Here is a 17,676-nt window from a genome sequence, read left to right on the forward strand (position 1 = left end):
TGGATCTGAACCTTCTCAGGGTAGCTTTGCTTGTGGCTCAGCTGGTAAAGAATCTTCCTGCAATGCCAGAGACCTGGGTTCGATCCCCAGGTTGGGAAGATCCCCTGGAGAAGGGAAAGGCTACCCACTCCAGTATTCTGGCCTGGAGAATTCCATGGACTATATATAGTCCATGGGGTTGCAAAGAGTCAGACATGACTGAGCCACTTACACTTTCACTTTCAGAGTAGCTGAGGACCTCCCTTCCTGAAGGGCTTCCCTGCTGGCTCAGACAGTAAAGCATCCGCCTGCAATGCGGGAGACCCGGGCTCAGATTCCTAGGTCGGGAATATCCCCTGGAGAAGGAAATGGCAATCCACTCCAGCACTCTTGCCTGGAAAATCCCATGGACAGAGGAGCCTGATAGGCTACAGTCAATGGGGTCGCAAAGAGTCGGACACGACTGAGCGACTTCACTTCACTCCCTTCCTGAACCAGTTACAGTGCCCCAGGGAGAGGAAGAAGTCGAGAGCCTTCTGTGGGAAAAATATGCTTCCTGGTGTTTCCAATGAAGTGAGGGTGTTAGAGCTGGCCTCAGGGACAGCAGGATGTTACAGGAAGCAGCTGCGGGCAGACTTTTGCTGAGCACTTAGAATGCTCTAAGGGCTCATTAAACGCTCATCTCTATGGAGCTTGATTTTTATCCTCATTTCACAGATAGAACAAGCAAGCCTCAAAAGTCACAAAGCTAGCTAGTCAGGTCACTTGTGAGTCAGGCTGTGTGATTACATTTGATGCCAAGCCCAAGGTAACAGTCTTCCCAAGGCTCGTAAGTTGCGCTTGGTGGCAGACCATGACAGTCCAGGACACAAGATGCTGTTATAAGAGTTGGAGACAAGATGCCCACCCTAGGGCAGGGACTAAGAGTGCCTGTTTTGTGCCAGGGCTTGTGCTGGGGACTGAACTCCAGGCAGAAGGACAAACGTGGTAACAGGCCAGAGGCTGCTGGGGCACAAAAGGCTGATGAAGGGCAAAGCTAGGGAATCCACTGGAAAGAGGGCATTATACACAGGAGCCAGTAAGAGGAGGAGCGAAACTCCGCGCTCACATTTCCAGAGGTGGCGTAACCTTGGCCCAGCCTTCCCACACTGAGCCTCAGTTTCCTCAGTAGTGAGGAAACTGCCTTCCAGGGTGAGTGACCCAAAAAAGCATCCAGCAGACATTCCCTAAGTGTGCACGCGTGCGTGAGAAGACGCTGTCGGCTCCGCTTAGAAGCCGAGCACTCACGGATGCCAAGGGCGCTACGGCCTCCTGAGTAGCTAGCAAAAGCTTTGCCTCCAGCAACTCCGGGAACGGCGCGCATGCGCCAATCCGTGCCGTCACAGTCACGTGCTGAAGCATTCGGCTTGGGCCGCGAGAGGCAGGCTCTGACTGACAGGCCGGCCAACCTGTCATCGGGAGGCACTACACTGGGCGTAGGGCAAAGAGGCTGTTGATTGGGAGTATTCTAAGCTGGGGGCGGGTTCTTTGCCGTCCTGGTTACTATGACGCCCGGCCCCCGCCCCCTCGGCTGGCCGCCATCTTGTTGTTGATCCGTACCTAGTGGGCAGCGCCGGGAGCTGGACCGAGCGGCCGGTGCGGGGCCGCTCCTGCGGATCTCAGCCACCTGCGCTGCCTGCCAGGGGGCGGGCCGAAACCTGGAGGCCTGGGGGGCCCAGCTCCCGTGGGGAGCCGTGGGCGCCCGCTGCCCGGGTCGGGCCGGTGAGTGACAGGAGCCGGGCCGAAAAGACCGGCCTGACGCCGCGGGGCGGGCGGCGGCGGGCGCGGGGTTGGAGCTGGCCCGCGCAGGGCAGGGGCATCGGTTGAGCATCGCTTGAGCATCGCTTGAGCGTCCTCATCGGCCGCCCGTGAAGTCTCCTCGATGCTGATGCCGAGGTCGCAGGACGGCCTCGGGGTAGAGGTCCGAAAGCCCCGCGCCTGAGGGCTGGCCGGCGGGGTAGCGGGAAACTAGTTTCTGTGACTGAAGCCCTGGGCTCCATTGACCCGCAGCGCTGAAACGTGTCCAGTGCCAGCTTGATGCTCTCCGGGGTCTTGTGTTGTTCCCAGGTGAGAAATACACGTACTATTTTCTTAGATGTCGCTCCTGCGAGTGACTTTCAGACCGATTGAGACTAAGACTAGGTCAACCAGTCGAAAGCCCCTGCAAAGCAGGCCGGCCAGTGTGACGGCCCTTGTGATTCAGACCAGGCGAAGGCCCCTCTGCCCGGCGCCTGCCTCTTGGATTCCTCGGAGCTCACCGTTTGCTTCTTCCTGAAGGGCCTGATCAGATGTCCCTGATGCCCGAATTTTGGTTTGGGACATATATATTTTGTTGTTGTTGTTGTTCTGAATCACCACTTTTTGGAGTGGTGGTAAGGGCTTCCTCTTTTGGCTCTGGGAGAAAGTGAGTATTGGTGCTAACTTGATTCGTTTTATCTCCTAAAAAGATAATCTGCCAAGTGTAGTCAAGGAGACAAAAGAAATGTAAGAGGGTGTTAGAATCAGAAAAAGAAATGAAACTTCTTTTTGTCTGGTGAATGCCAAATTAACTTTTAACAGAGTAAATATATCTTGCCCAATGAAACAGACTTCCAGGCCCTCTTCTTTTGTGAGGGTAGGAGGGTTAGAGACTCCGCATAAGGTGTGCAGGTCTAGGAAACCGCTGCATATGGGATGAGATTTGATGTCCTGATGTGCTGAGGGCTCCAGAAAACATTTGTTTGCCTTTGGTCCCTTGGCTTCTCAGCACAGGCTTCTGTCTGTGCTCATACAGAAAGCCTGCCTGAGACTACTTTGTGCTGCTTATGTCAGGATCTTATCACCTCAGAATGTTTAATTTTGCAAGAAACTATCCGTTTGGTCAGGAAATGCTCTTGGAGAAGATGCTGAAACCAGAGGCAGCTGGTGGCCTGTTGCTGTTTGCCTTGTAAGGAGAGAGAGAAGTTGAGTGAGTAGTCTTTAGACATTTCATTACCCTCCCTTGGGCCAGTTTTTGAATCTTGAATGAATTTTCATTTTGGTGAAACCAGTTCCTTGGGTAGTTCTTTACAAGAAAGGAAGACGCGAAAATATTAGGAGCTTCTCAAAATGGCCTCAAGCTAACTTCCCCCCAACTCCCCTCTGATTAACACTTCCTTTAGAAAGTTAAGGCTGCCACAGGGTTGCTGTTTTCTGTGAAAAATAACCATAAATTAGGCTCTTAGTCTGTTTTAGTTATCTTTGAGATGTAGAAAGAGAACAAATCTCTGCCTTAGTCTACTTAACTACTATAACTTTTGCATGCGGTTTTAGGTTCAGGGGTCCATTACAGTCCATTCGTGGTCTAACTCTGTGTTAGAACTGTTGCCCCAAGGAAGTTACAGAATAGCCAAGAACTTTTTTTGCCTTTTCTTAATGCTTTATTGCCTTGTGAATACTTAGGAATATTAGATCGTGCTTGCTTGATTAAGCCTATTTTGTTACTCAGAGATAGCTTATAGCAGTACATCTATGCTGGGCATTTTTAAATGCAAATAAGTAGGGATGTTAGAATAGTGGACCTTCCATCTACTTTAACTTTGCATGTACATAATTCATCTGTAAATGTCAGCATGTTAAACTGTTATGAGCAACAGACTTAATGAGTCAAAACTGCTCAGGCATATAGGATGAGATTTGATGTCCTAATGTGGCATTTTCGGTGCTGCTGCCCAGCTGGTCCCAACCCCCCTCTCCCAGGTTTGTCCTAATCCTCACCACCTGAATGGTTTGGTAATCATTCCACGTGTGATATTTTCTTACACAGATCCTGTTGCCAGCTAGTCCATTTCCTTTTGCCCCTCTTGGGGATACCCTGTGCCTTCAGTTTCACTTCTCTTTACTCAAGTCCAGCTCAGGTCCTTCCTACCTCCTTTATGAAACACTCCCCAAAACATTCCTGTCTTTGGGAATACTCTACTCCCTCTGAACTGCAGTGGTATTATTGCCCTTATTAAAAACAATAATACAGTATAGACTCTTTTAAGAACAGCTTTTTTTCTGATTAGACCTAACCCCTTTCCTGCAGAGATTGTAGTTTTGTGTCTTCTTGTAGCTGCATGTAGTAGATGAGAACAAAATGTTCACAAAAATGTGCTAAATGTTCCTGAGTTGGAACACCCTCTAATTAAACAGGGAATTGGAGGGAATAGGCAGGTAGAAATGAGACTTTCACCGTGGATCTCCACGTCCTGCACTGCCCAGAGGGCTTGCACTCTAGCACCACACAGAGGCCCATCATTTTATAAGAGGCAGGACTTGCACGTAGTGCAGAAACTGAAGCCCAACAATAGAAAGTAATTCTGCGTCTCAGAAATGGCCGTGTGGTCATCCCTCTTCCTGGCTACGTTTGACTCTTGGAAACCGTGTTGGGTGAGCATAGCATTGAGATTCTTAGACTCTCTTCCTGGTTGGTTCTTCTCACTGCCACCTTGGGCTTCTGTAAATGTGTCAGTAGTATGTGCTGCTTGTCCTCCCAGTGCTGCCCTGAAGCTGTTAGTGATGGATAAAGCTGGGGAAAGCCAGGTAGAGCTGTCTCTGGCTTGGAGCAGAGAGGCATTTTGTATGTTTGCACCAGTAGGTCTGTGCTTTTGCCCCGATCTTAAATCAGATTTCATTTCTCTTCCTGTACTACAGCAGGATTTAAGCAGTGAATTCTGTGTGGGAAAACCTAAGCAGTCTTGGTTCTTTTATAAGAGGTGATAGATTGAGACTCTCATTCATGTTTGCTGCTATTACAGTTTGAAGTTGGGTTTATGGAAGAGGCATTGCAAATGAGTTTTGATGGGAACATATGTTCATTTCAGTGCTGGATCCCTGATAGAGACTTTGTTTTTTTGAATCCTTAGAAAATCCCATCTCTTCTGCAGAAGTTTTTATTTGTGGGTGGGGATTTAGCTCATTTATTCTTGTACCTTCATTTTCCAGAAGGTGAGCAGGCCTAGGACTGGACTCTTTTCAAATCTAAATTTTGATGTCAGGAAATAAGAGTACCTTGAAGACCATAAAAATCTGAGCTTGTTATGATTGAATGAACTAAGCAACTTACTCTGTAATCAAAAAGTTAAATAATGAGAACTGTTGGTCCTTATAAACTCGGCTTGTGAGAATGTAAAATGATGCAGTCACTTTGGAAAATAGTCTGGTAGTTCTTCAGATGGTTAGAGTTACCAGCAGTTCCACTCCTAGTTATCTACCCAAGGAAAATGAAAACATGTACAAGCAAAAACCTATATATGAGTGTTTATAGCAATATTATTCATAATAACCAAGATGGGAAATGACCCAAATGTTTATCAACTGATAATGGATCAATAAAACATGGTCTATACGTATTTTATATATACAATGGAATATCATTTAGCAATAAAAAGGAGTGAGGTTCCAAAATAGACTTCAACATGACTGAACCTGGGAAACATTATGCTAAGTGAAGGAAGCCAGACACAGAAGGTCATATATAATTTCATTTATAAAACATACCCGGATGAGGCAAACCTACAGAGATGGGAAGTAGATGAGTGGTTGCTTAGGGCAGGATGAGATGTGATGAGTATGTCCTGAAACTGTGGTGATGGTTACACATAACTTTTATATACTAAAAGCCCTTGGATTGTAACTATATTTCTTATTTTATTTTTTTTGGCCATGCCGTGTGGCATGGTGGGGTCTTAGTTCCCTGATCAGGGATTGAACCCGTGCTCCCTGTGGTGGAAGCACAGAGTCCTAACCACTGTACCACCAGGGAAGTCCCATGAAGTGTACACTTTAAACGGGTGACTTGTATGCTGTGTGAATTATATCTTGAAGCTGTTATAAAAAATAACTTATCAGTAATGTATATTCACTAATTTTTAAAAAATATATGAATAACAAGAGATAAAAACAGGACCATCCATAATTTCACTGTTAGTGTTTTATTGGTTGACCATATTTCTTCTGGTGATTTTTTTGTAAGTTTTACAAAAATGAGATCATGCAGGACACCCTAATTGGTACCTTGTTGCAGTCAACACTGTATTAAAAACTTCTGGGTTGGTAAATGATGTATTTACATCAGGGGCTAGCTGGCAGTAAATTGGGGAAACTGAAGGGGAGCAAGGTGCCACTCTGCTGCCTCGTTTCAGCTGTAGTACAGATTTGCCTTGATTTCAGGTGAAAGTAGAGTGCTTTTGGATGAATGTAGAGTGTTCCTGTGAAACCTTTTGTGAGCCAAAATGACATAAAGTGAAAAAACAATTACCTGAGGACTCATCTTGCTAACGGATGTACAGTATAAATCAAGACAACGCACAGATGCTCACCGACAGTTCAGAGCTGTGGCAGCTTGTGCTGCTGAGTGTAGTTCCCGGGAAGGGAGCTTGGCAGTGCCGCTCTTGCTGCTCTGGGCGCACTCTGCCTCTCTAACGACTCCCTGCAAAACAAATATTGAATGCTCTTTTCACTTGCTGCCTTTCCATAGAAGTGAAAATGCTCTTTGGAACTGTTTTGGTTAGTGAAAGCAGTACTAATGTCTGTCTTCCATAAAAACACAGTGGTGTAAAGTGAATTTTTGAGAAGTAGGGGATAGTCGCTCTGTAAACAGGTGTTCTTTTCATAGTCTGTTTAGTGGCATGATTTTTCATATTTTTGCGTTTTTTATGGATAATTTTGCTGGTTAAAATGGCTCCCAAGTAACCAGTGCGGGAGTGCTATCTAATCTTAAGTATAAGAAGGATGTGAAATGCCTTATGAACAAAACACGTGTGTTAGGTAAGGTTTGTTCAGGTCTGAGTTATAGTGCAGTTGGCTGAGAGTTCAGTGTTAATGAGTCAGCTATGTATTTAATAAAGTATCTTTAAACAGTAATATACATACAAGGTTATATATTATATGTGTGTAGCTCTGAAAGATTAAAAATTGATTGGTGGAAGTGCTGTGACCAGAGGGTCAGAGAAACTTAACTCTGTTTCCTCTAGGAGCAGCAGCTCAGTATTCACTAACTCTTTTTTTTTGTTTGCAGTGACTTTATAGAACATAACTACTGTGAGTACTGGAAATTGGTTATATTTTCTTTCGTATCTCGTTTCTTTTGTTTAGTATGATGTTTCTGAGGTTCATCTGTTATGGTGTCTTCCTTTTTTATTGCTGAGTAGTATTCCTTTTTATGGCCATATTTTTTGCTGCTAGACATTTGGGTGGTTTCTAGTTTTTGGCTCTTGTGAGTAAAGATGTAATAAATGTTCTCATACACGTCTGTATGTGTACCTGTTTTCATTTCTCTGTGGTAAATATCCACAAGTAGAGTTTCCCTGACCCCCAGACTACATCACACGGACACTGTTTAAGAGAAAGTTGAACAGTTCTATGGACTCTGGGCCCAGTTTTGTTATTGCTCCTCCTTGTAACTCTCAGCTCGAAGCCTCATTTTATGGTTTTTTTTGCCAGATTTCCAGATATACCCATGCCAAGTCAGAAACGAATGGACATTCTGTTGAAGTGGGAAGTTGGAATAATTAGGAACTATTGCAAGTAGACGCGAGCTTCTAGATTGAGGGAGTCTATTTGCTTTAACAGCTTCAGTTACTTGTCACGATCCTCAGTTTCTGTTAATTGATGCAGGTTAGGAGGCTTCTTTGGAGAAGGCAATGGCACCCCACTCCAGTACTCTTGCCTGGGAAATCCCATGGATGGAGGAGCCTCGTAGGCTACAGTCCATGGGGTTGCTAAGAGTCGGACACGACTGAGCGACTTCACTTTCACTTTTCACTTTCACGCATTGGAGAAGGAATTGGCAACCCACTCCAGTACTCTTGCCTGGAGAATCCCAGGGACAGAGGAGCCTGGTGGGCTTCCGTCTGTGGGGTCGCACGGAGTCGGACACGACTGACGCAACTTAGCAGCAGCAGCAGCAGCAGCAGCAGCAGCAGCAGGAGGCTTCTTGGTCATCCACAGGGTTCATCCTGCATCTCTTTGTGGAGCCTGGCCATGGTGATTTGCGCCTTTGTAAGTAACCAGGCTCAGTTAGCACAGTTGGTACTGCCTCTTTAGACCGTTGGTCATGTGGCTGGTATTTTGCTACCTAAAAAAAAGAAGTTATACATAAAAAGCTTGACTCGATGATCTTCCATGGGTGCTGTTTGAAAACTAGTACCAACCAGAGGGTCCTAGCCAAGTGTTCTAGATTTTAATTCCTGGGAGCAGTGAGCAGTGCTTTTGGTGATGAGTATTCATCCCTAACAGCCTGTCCCATTGAGGTCATTTCTACACTGCATGTTCATACGCATGCTGGGCAGATTGAGTTCTGTTTCATTGACTTCTTGTCCCAGTGTTCAGTGACTAGTTCTTTACAGCCAAGAAGTTGGTTATCAGCATCCTCTTTTAAAGCATCTCAAATCTCCTCAAGAATAACACTGATTCTTATGGAGTTGCTTTTTAGCTATTTTCTGGATGGAAGGTAAGGTGGATATTTAAGATGAGTGAAACTTTCACATGGGAGTTGGCTGAAGCGAGAAAATTACTCTTTAAATACTGCTTCTTTAAGAGAGCCTTCTAGTAAAATTTTGAAGTATCTTTTATTTTTAGTTTACTGTATTTTTTATAGTTTGTTCAAAGAGAGAACCAGTATGTAATATTCCTCGTTTGATTGGAATCTATAGTACCTGGTCTTCATGGCTTTTTTCCCTTTTTTTTTGAATAACTAAGTGGATAAAAGAGAAGGAATTTCTGTTTTAAGAGACCCGTGAGGCCAGTGACAGTATATTCACTTTACATGTGAGGAAACTGAGAGCTTGTTTAGGCAGCACAGCCAGGGAGTGTCTTTGCTCAGATGGTGCTGTGCCTTTTCAGGATAGATAAGCTCTGCCTTCCAGTGTTAGTTTAAGCACAGATTTTTTCCCCCCTTAAATGATTGGTTTTTCCCTGTTAAATTTTTGTTTCCTTTTAAAGTAACTGTTACTAAAGTATAAAACACTTATAAAGTGCACAAAATTTGATGATTTTTACACCTGTATATACCTAAACAACTGCCCAGATGAAAAATTAGAACATTCAAATAATTTGGCTCTGGGGGGACTTCCCTGGCAGTCCAGTGGTTAAAACTGCACTTTCACTGCAGAGGGCATGAGTTCGATCCCTGGTCGGGGAATTAAGATCTCTCATGCCACATGACATGGCCCAAGAAAACAAAACAAAACGGAAAAAAAAAAGCAAAAGAATTTGTTTTGATGACTCAGTGGTAAAGAACCTGCCAATACAGGAGACACAGGCGACTCGGGTTCAGTCCCTGGCTTGGGAAGACCCCTTGGAGGAGGGCATGGCAACCCAGTCCAGTGTTCCTGCCTTGGAAATCCCATGGACAGAGCAGCCTGGAAGGCTACAGTCCATGGGACCACCAAGAATCAGACATGACTGCGTGACTAAGCACAAGTATTTGTGTGTGTATGTGTGTGTATATATACGTGTGTGTGTATATAAAGTGGAACTCAACCCGTTTACTCTCAACCTGGTATATTCAGAAGGGTGCCACTGGGTCCCTTGCTTCTGGATAGGACCCAGATGTCTAAGCAACGTCTTTTCTGAGGATAAACAAAATGGATACCTAAGCCTCTTTTCCCCTTCCCCTTATTTCAGACCTCCCAGATTGCACTAGGTCTTTGCACATATTTCTGGTTTCTAGGTGAGGGATGTCCCAGTCCCAGGTAGATTGGAAGGGCAATCAGGTTGGCAGCTATATTTACCTCAAGAATGTTCTCTATGTTTCTGTCTTCCTCAAAGGTGAGGTTTGTGAGCATCTGCTTGAAACAGTTCTTGGGGTGCGAAGGAAGGAAGGACTGTTTCTTTCACCCTCATAAGTATAACTAATCTTATCAGCAGCTACAGTCTCACGTGTGCGTGCTCGGTCACTTTAGTCGTGTCTGACTCTTTGCGGCCATGTGGACCGTAGCCCACCAGGCTCCTCTGTCCATGGGATTCTCCAGGCAAGAATACTAAAATGGGTTGCCATGCCCTCCTCCAGGGGATCTTCCCGACCCGAAGCTCGAACTGGCGTCTGCCTGTGTCTCCTGCGTTGCAGGCGGATGGATTCTTTACCCACTGAGCCACGTGGGAAGCCCCCTACAGTCCCATGAAAGTGAGTGAAAGTGAAGTCGCTCAGTCGTGTCCGACTCTTTGTGACCCCATGGACTGTAGCCTCTGTAGCCTACCAGGCTCCTCTGTCCATGGGATTTTCCAGGCAATAGTACTGGAGTGGATTGCCATTTCCTTCTCCAGGGGATCTTCCCGACCCATGGATCGAACCCGGGTACTCCTGCATTGTAGACAGACGCTTTACCGTCTGAGCCACCGGGGAAGTCCTGTATGTATTAATAAAAGCAAGAATTGACTTGAATTTAAGAAAACATTAGTTTCCCTTGATTATATGCTTTAGAGAACAGATATGCTTTCATGTTAGTTTAGAGCTGTAGTTTTTTTTGTCCTTGAATTTGAAAGTATTTGAGAGTATCTTTTCCTCTTAGAGTCCACATCAGCTTTTTATTTCTGAAATAGTTAGAAATGAGTTTTCATAAAGTCCAGAGCTATGCAACTAGAGGTTTATATGTTCTTTTCTGTGAGAGTGACGTATCTGTCCATTGTGTTCTTTTCAGTTGACTGATTTTGCTGTTTTTCCCTTGGAGAGTAAAAAACAAACCAAAGATAAATTATTGAATTATTGCCAAAATTTTACTTAGCATTCTTGCATTACCAAGTTTAAATTACTTTTTATAGACTTTTAAAAGACTAAATACATTTCATATGCTTTGTTTTAAGGGCATAATACTTTGGCATTATACTTTTAGTGCTTGAGTATATTTAGTTTTAGAAGTAGAAATATTGGATTTCTAAACCAGTTTTAATGAAAATATGAGGAAATTTATAAATATACCTGTGCAGTGTGAAGGTACCAAGGATACTTCTTTTTACAAAAAGATTGCATACCAAACTCAGGTGATTAGTCTGAGGCTGTAAAAATACATTGTCCACAAAATTACCAACTCTAAACCAGCTCCTTAGAATGCACTCTGCTGATCTGCATTTTGGAGTGTCTGTGCCCACCCAGCTAACAAACTTGGTGACCAGGTATTGTCTTTCTCTTTCTGTGAAGACAATGCCTTCCTCATTCTTAAAGTAGTTTGGACCTTATTCTCCACCATATCTGATTGGAATTTCTCTGTCTTTGCCAAGGCTTTTTATTCATTGCCACTTTCTAGGCTTACTGTGTTGTTGAATTAAACCAAGCAAACCTAGTTGTATCTCCTAAATTTAGTTTAAGTTCTTTGAGATGGTTTATTCTTTATAATTGAGATTTTCTGTATTTTGTCTGATTTTTCACCCCTTGTTTCTCTTTTGTATTAGTAATAAAAATGATCTTATCTTCCTCATAGGCTATCTTCTTTTTTCTTACATATCTTGTTTAGTTTCTGTTAGTTGCCATTTTTATCCAGGTACATTTAAAGCTCTTTTTTCCTATATCAACTCTTTTTAGAGTCAAAACAGAATTTTACGTTCTCTTTCTTTGGTTTGGAATTCTATCCTTTGGTTATCATACTTTCTTCTCTGTAAAGCCAAGTTAACTCTTTGTTCTGGTTTTGGAAGCCCTAGGTTAGAAATCTGTAAACTTTTTTGACCTAACAATCCTAATAGTAAACAAAAAAAGAAAGAAAGAAAAATCTCATCCCGTCATGAACATTTTTCATATGCCATGTTCTTTTACTGCTGTACACATCTGTTATACACATTATATGCATACATCTCTTTTTATTGTGTCTCTGCCACATGCCGGACATTTTGAATAATATATAGTGAAAAAATATGCTTTTCTTCATGGATCTGACATCGTTATAATAAAAATAATAAACTGTAGACATTATCAATAAATAAAACATAGAACATGCCTTGAAAAAAAGAAAAACGAGCAGAGTAAGGAAGATGGAACATCCAGATGGGTTTGCAGTTTAAACTTAGGGAGGTTAGGGGAAACCTTATGGAGAGAGATTTGAGCAGAGGAGGTGAGGGAGTTAGCCACTTGGATATCTGGGGGAGGAATGGTCCAGACAGAAGGAATGGCTGGTGCAGAGACCCCAGAGTAGGAATCTCCCTGTGTGTCTAGCCAGTGTGACTTAGAGTGAGGTAATAAGCAAAGGGGAGGAGGGCAGGAATCAGATCAGAGGGAAAATGGGGGTGGGGAGGAATGCAGAACTTGAAGGTTATGGCAAGGCCTTAGGGGAGACAGGAGCCACTGCAGGGTTCTGAGCAGAGAAGTCACATGGTCTGACTCTCAGTTTAACAGAGCCCCTGGCTGCTGTGTTGAGAACAGGCTGCAGGAGGGCCATGATGGAAGCTGGAACACCAGTGAGGAGGTGGGAGATGTTGGTGATCAAACCAGGTGGTAGCCCTGGAGATGGTGAGTAGCTGGATCTGGACGTGTTCTGAAGGTAGATTCAGTAGGGCTACATGATAGCCTACTGCAGGGGGTGTTGAGAAAGAGGGGAATCAGGAATGACTGTCAGGATTTTTGTGAGAGCAGCTGTAAAGATGGAGCTGGGATGGGTAAGACTGCAGGTGGAGAGGTTTTGGGGGCTTTGGGGAGATGAGTTCTATCTTGGCAATGTTAAATTTAAACTTGCTAGATCAAATAGGCAGTCAGTTTATATGAATTTGGTGTTCCAGAAAGAGGACTGAACTGAAAGTGTAGCTAAACAAAGGAGGACCAAGGACTGAGCCCCGAGGCCTCCAGCATTAAAAGTGTGGGAAGAAGAGAAAGAACCAGCAGAGTAGATTGAGTACCAGGAGAATGAGGAGAATGTGGTGCTTGACGGCCAAGTAAGGAAAGACAGATCAAGGAGTTCTAATGTTTGCTGTCCAGTTAGGGCTTTCCTCATAGCTCAGTCAGTAAAGAATCTGCCTGTGATGCAGGAGACCCTGGTTCGATTCCTGAGTCTGGAAGATCTCCTGGAGAACGGAAAGGCTACCCACTCCACTATTCTGGCCTGGAGAATTCCATGGACTCTGTAGTCCATGGGGGTTGCAAAGAGTTGGACACGACTAAGCAACTTTCACTTCACTCAATTCCAGATATTCATACCCTACTTTGGAACCATTGCTAGCATGTTCTGTCATTACTATGTATTAACATCAGGCTTTTAACACTGTGAAGGCTTTTTGTTTTATTTAAAGATATACAAGTTCAGAGAATGATACTAGTGTACTGGGCACAGAGATTAGAAAATGTTAACATTTTACCGTATTTGTTTCAGACTTTTTAAAAAGAAATTAAAAATTACCAAAAGAGCTGAAGTTCCCTGTTCTTCCTAGATAACCAGTCTCCTTTCCTTTCCTCCTGTAAAGTTGGTGCACATTCTTCCATTTCACATCATTGTTCTTGTTAATACATATATGTGTCCATAAATTCATGTATGGTGTTTTATGTATTAAAAATTTACAATGATGGCATATTAGAAATATTTCCAAACATGCTTTTTCCAGTTTGTTTTGAAATGTATTCATGTTGACACATGTGGATTACTAATTCGGGACTGTACAGTTCATGAAGACACGCATTCATTTACCCACTCTTCCACTGATGGACCATTCGGTCATTGCCCGTCTTTCTGTTGCAGCAGTGCTGCAGTGAACGTTTTTGAACCTGCTCTCTTGGGTGCCTGATGGGTTGTGGAGTGCGCACAACTTTGGTTTTGTGTTGCCATCATCATAAGAGAGAAGCCCTTTCTCCCTGGCTGGCCAGTGCTTGGGATGTTTATACCTTTTATTTTTTCCAGTCTTAAAGAATTGAAATCATTTCCTGTTTAAGTCTGCATTTCTCTCGTATTTGTGAAGAGGGGCATTTAATCACATGTTTATTAGCCACTGAGCCTCATCTTTTTTCCATCTTGTTATTTTCTTCCACTTTTATTTATAGGAATTCTTCATATATTGTTTACTGATTTTCTTGATAATTATCAATATTACAAATACGTGTTCTTTATCTTTTATCTTTTCTTATGATTCTCTTATACAAAAAAGACTAATTTTATTGTGGCTGATGGTAGGAATGGGGCGATTGTGAGTGGGTATGAGGGGTCTTTTGGAGTGATAGAAATACTATAAAATTAGATTGTGGGGATTGTACAACTCTGTAAATTTACTAACCATCATTGTATTGTACACTTAAGTGAATTTTATGGTTTGTAAATTATACTTCAATAAAAGCTGTTTCAATTAACATTTTTTTTAATGTGGTCTTATTCATCAGTGTTTCCTGTTGTAGTTTGTGTGCTTTATGTCTTATGGAATTTCACTTAATCTATTGTCAAAAGGCATTTAAATTTTTTTCTAATTACCTTCAAGTTTTATTTTGCACATTTGTATGTTGGGAATTTATTTTGGAGTATAGTTAGAGGTAAGGATAGAATTTAATCTGTGTGTAGCCTGTTACGAGATTATATCATCTTTTTCAGTTGATTAAATGGGTATGTAAATGCTACTTCAGATACACACATCCACTCTCACGTCTGAGCCTAAGATTTTTTTGCCTCTCTTTGCAAAATATCACACTGTCTTAATTGCCGTAAATTCATAAGGAGCTTTGCTATTGGGGAGGGCAGATCATCTCTTATTACTCTTTGACATTGCTGTCTAACGACATTACTTGGTCTTTACTCCTCCATGTGAATATAAAGTCAGATTGTCAAGTTTGTCAAAAAACTCTCTTGGAATTTTTATTGAAATTGCATTGCATTTCACTATTGAGCCCCACACCCCATGAATATGGAGTATTTATATCTTCTTTTAGGTCCTTCAGTAAAGTTTTATTATTGATCTGTAATACTTTTTAAAGATTGATAAGTACTTAATATAGTTATGGTTGCTGTTGTAAATGGAATATATTTAAATATTTTCCATTTTCTAATGTATCTGCTGGTGTAGAGGACTACTCTTCTTTTTCTTTTTTCCCTTTTAAGTTCTGACTTAGAGTAAAGTTCAGAAATCTAGGCACACAGCTGAGTGCATATGTTAAGTGCTCATCTTTGTCACCTCTACCTTCATGCCCCTTCTCAATTAGTATTTTCCCAGAGAAACCACTGTTGTGATTTTCATGATCATTTTGAATTCCATATATGTATAGAATCACAACACATGGCCTCTTTTGTATCTGGACTCTTTCTTGCTACATCACACCTTTGAGATTCTTCTATGCTGTGTTTGGCAGTAGTTGGTTCTTTTTCATTTCTCTGTAGTATTCCACTGTATGAATATACCACAATTCACAGATTTTAATTTTTTTATAGAATTAAATATCCCAATTATTAATTTACAAGCCATAATAACACCTTATAATCATTTTACCTCACAACAGCTTTGGCTTTGAAAAAGGAAAATACTAATTTGAGCAGTATGAGAAACTTTATTTTATTTGAATAGAGACATAATTCATGTCAGAGTTCAATTATATGTTCAAGAAGTTAGTTACTATAACCAGAAGGTCAGTCTAACTAATGTTAACTAATATCTTTACAGGGCAAATTTATTTCCATGTGTTGCTGTTCACCAGTGAAAAAAATTCAACTTGAGAATCTCAACAGGTTCTTTTAAAAAATAGCCTCCTTCCCATTTTATGCAGTAAAATGTGGAACCAGCGCTTTCTGAAGAAAAGGAAGGAGAAACAGAGACCTCTATAGCTGGTGGTGCATAAACTCCTAGGCAGAGCATGGAACCCTGGGGAAGCAGTCCATTCATAAGCTGACAGAATCTTAACCATTTTAATATAAACTGCCAGTGATCTGAAAGAACTGATCCACATAAGCTGTTTCCTCTCTGAACATCCATCACCGGGATGTTTGGAGAACACTGCTGCTACTTAAGCCCCTCTTACTCCACACCCACATTTGTGAAGAATATCTGCTGCTTCTCATCCTCAAGTGTTAGACCTTTGCTCTGCTCGTGCGGCTAGCGACGGTGTTAAAGAAAGTGCAGCTGTTACTGAAAACCCTGCAAACCAAATCAGTGGTCCTTTCATTAGGGCACAGACAGTCTTTTCTGATAAGACAAAAAAGGGCTAAAACTGCATCTGGTATTTAGGGGGTAGGATTCATGTAATTTTAATCACCACATGATTTTGCCAAGCCTCAAACTTACCATTTTCCAAAGAATCTGTTTTGTCAAACCAAAGCCTAACTTGGTGCTATACTTTTCCTGCCTCCCCTAGAGCCTGATTCAGACCACAGTTCAAACAGCCCAATGAAAATGACATGGTAGTCAGCACAAGCGGTCTTGTCTACTCTAATGCAGAATATTAGAGAATATTGTTGATTAATTTTCATTATTTAAGATTGTGTTCATCAAAAAGGAGCTTTACTACTAAATACAGAAATGTATCATGTTTCCACAGAGGGAATTTTCTTATTTTTAAACATTTTAAAGTAAAATAATTTTCATGCTAATACCCAGAAAGTTACAGACTATTTTCATAGAAAATAACAAGTCTCCTTTTCACAAAAACAAGATTTCCTCGCCAAAATATTCTACCAAGTCATGGCAGAAATGGTGAAGTCTAATCAGAAAAAGAATAGATACCGTGGCAGCAGAACTTAAAACACTGATCGTGATTTCTGCTCTAGACTGAATGTTTGTTTTCCAGATTCATATATTGACACCTGATTTCCAGTGTGTTGGTATTTGGAAGGGGAACTTTTGGGGTGATTAGGTCATGAGGATGGAGTCCTCATGAATGGGATTAGTACCCTTATAAAAGAAGCCGCAGAGAGCCCTTTCACCCGTTCCGCCATATGAGGACACAGTGACTCACCAAACAATCGAATTTGCCATTGCCTTGATGTCGAATTTACCATCCTCTGGAACTAAGAAAACAAATTTCTGTTGTTTGTAAGTCGTTCAGTCTGTGATATTCTGCTACAGCAGCCGAAACAGATTAAGACAATTTCCTTAGGATCCTTCTCAAAACCCAGAGAATGTTCCTCCTTGTAGTTACTTTCTTTTCATAGTCCTTAATGCCTCCAAAATGAGAAATGCCTTGTTTATGCCAAGGACAAAAAGGTATAGAGAGGAAAGAAAATAGTACATTTCCTTTCAACTCTGAATCTGGGTGGATGCCACTTCAGATGTTACTGTCAAAAGAAATTAGGCTATAGGAATTCAATAGTAATTGCCATTGCTTTTCACTGTGCGTGTTTGTCAGTCATAGCAAAGGGCCATGGGGATGACTGGGGAACGTGTGGGAGCCTCTTTGAGTCCTGGAGATGCTTTTAATAAATGCCAACTTTCTGCCTCTCAAGTTCCTCCACACCTGTGGGTCCTGGGTCTGCATGAGTAGTGGAATTGAAGTGGCTATTTTGTGGGTCTCCCATGGCAGTTCAGTTATTAAGACACCGTGTTTCCACTGCAGGGAGCATGGATTCCATCCCTAGCTGGGAAGCTAAGGTCCTGCATGCTGTGCCGGGTGGCCAGAAAAATAGGAGGGAAAAAGTGACAATTTTGTAATGCTTAAGCACAATCCATTGCTTTCCTTGACATCCAGGAAGCCAACCCTTGCCAGCACAGAGGACTATATCTGTAGGGATTCCACCTTTCCAGAGAAAAGCCTTGTTGAATGTTACCTAGAAAGCAGAC

The 17,676-nt window shown here is 42.3% G+C and overlaps 1 protein-coding gene across 5 annotated transcripts in view; it reads left to right on the forward strand.

Annotated features, from left to right (window-relative positions):
- The first annotated feature begins 1,539 nt into the window (after positions 1–1,539).
- IP6K1 (inositol hexakisphosphate kinase 1) overlaps positions 1,540–17,676 on the forward strand; it is a 36,982-nt gene continuing 20,845 nt past the window's right edge. The window contains exon 1 of one of the 5 annotated variants that reach the window (XM_069562350.1): positions 1,540–1,740. The gene's annotated coding sequence lies outside the window, so the exon portion shown is untranslated. Of the gene's footprint in view, positions 2,086–17,676 lie in introns of all 5 variants that reach the window. The other 4 variants (XM_069562351.1, XM_069562348.1, XM_069562347.1 and 1 more) reach the window with 4 other exon arrangements.

The sequence above is a fragment of the Ovis canadensis genome, chromosome 19 (genome assembly GCF_042477335.2).
Source record: "Ovis canadensis isolate MfBH-ARS-UI-01 breed Bighorn chromosome 19, ARS-UI_OviCan_v2, whole genome shotgun sequence".
NCBI classification, from domain to species: domain Eukaryota; kingdom Metazoa; phylum Chordata; class Mammalia; order Artiodactyla; family Bovidae; genus Ovis; species Ovis canadensis.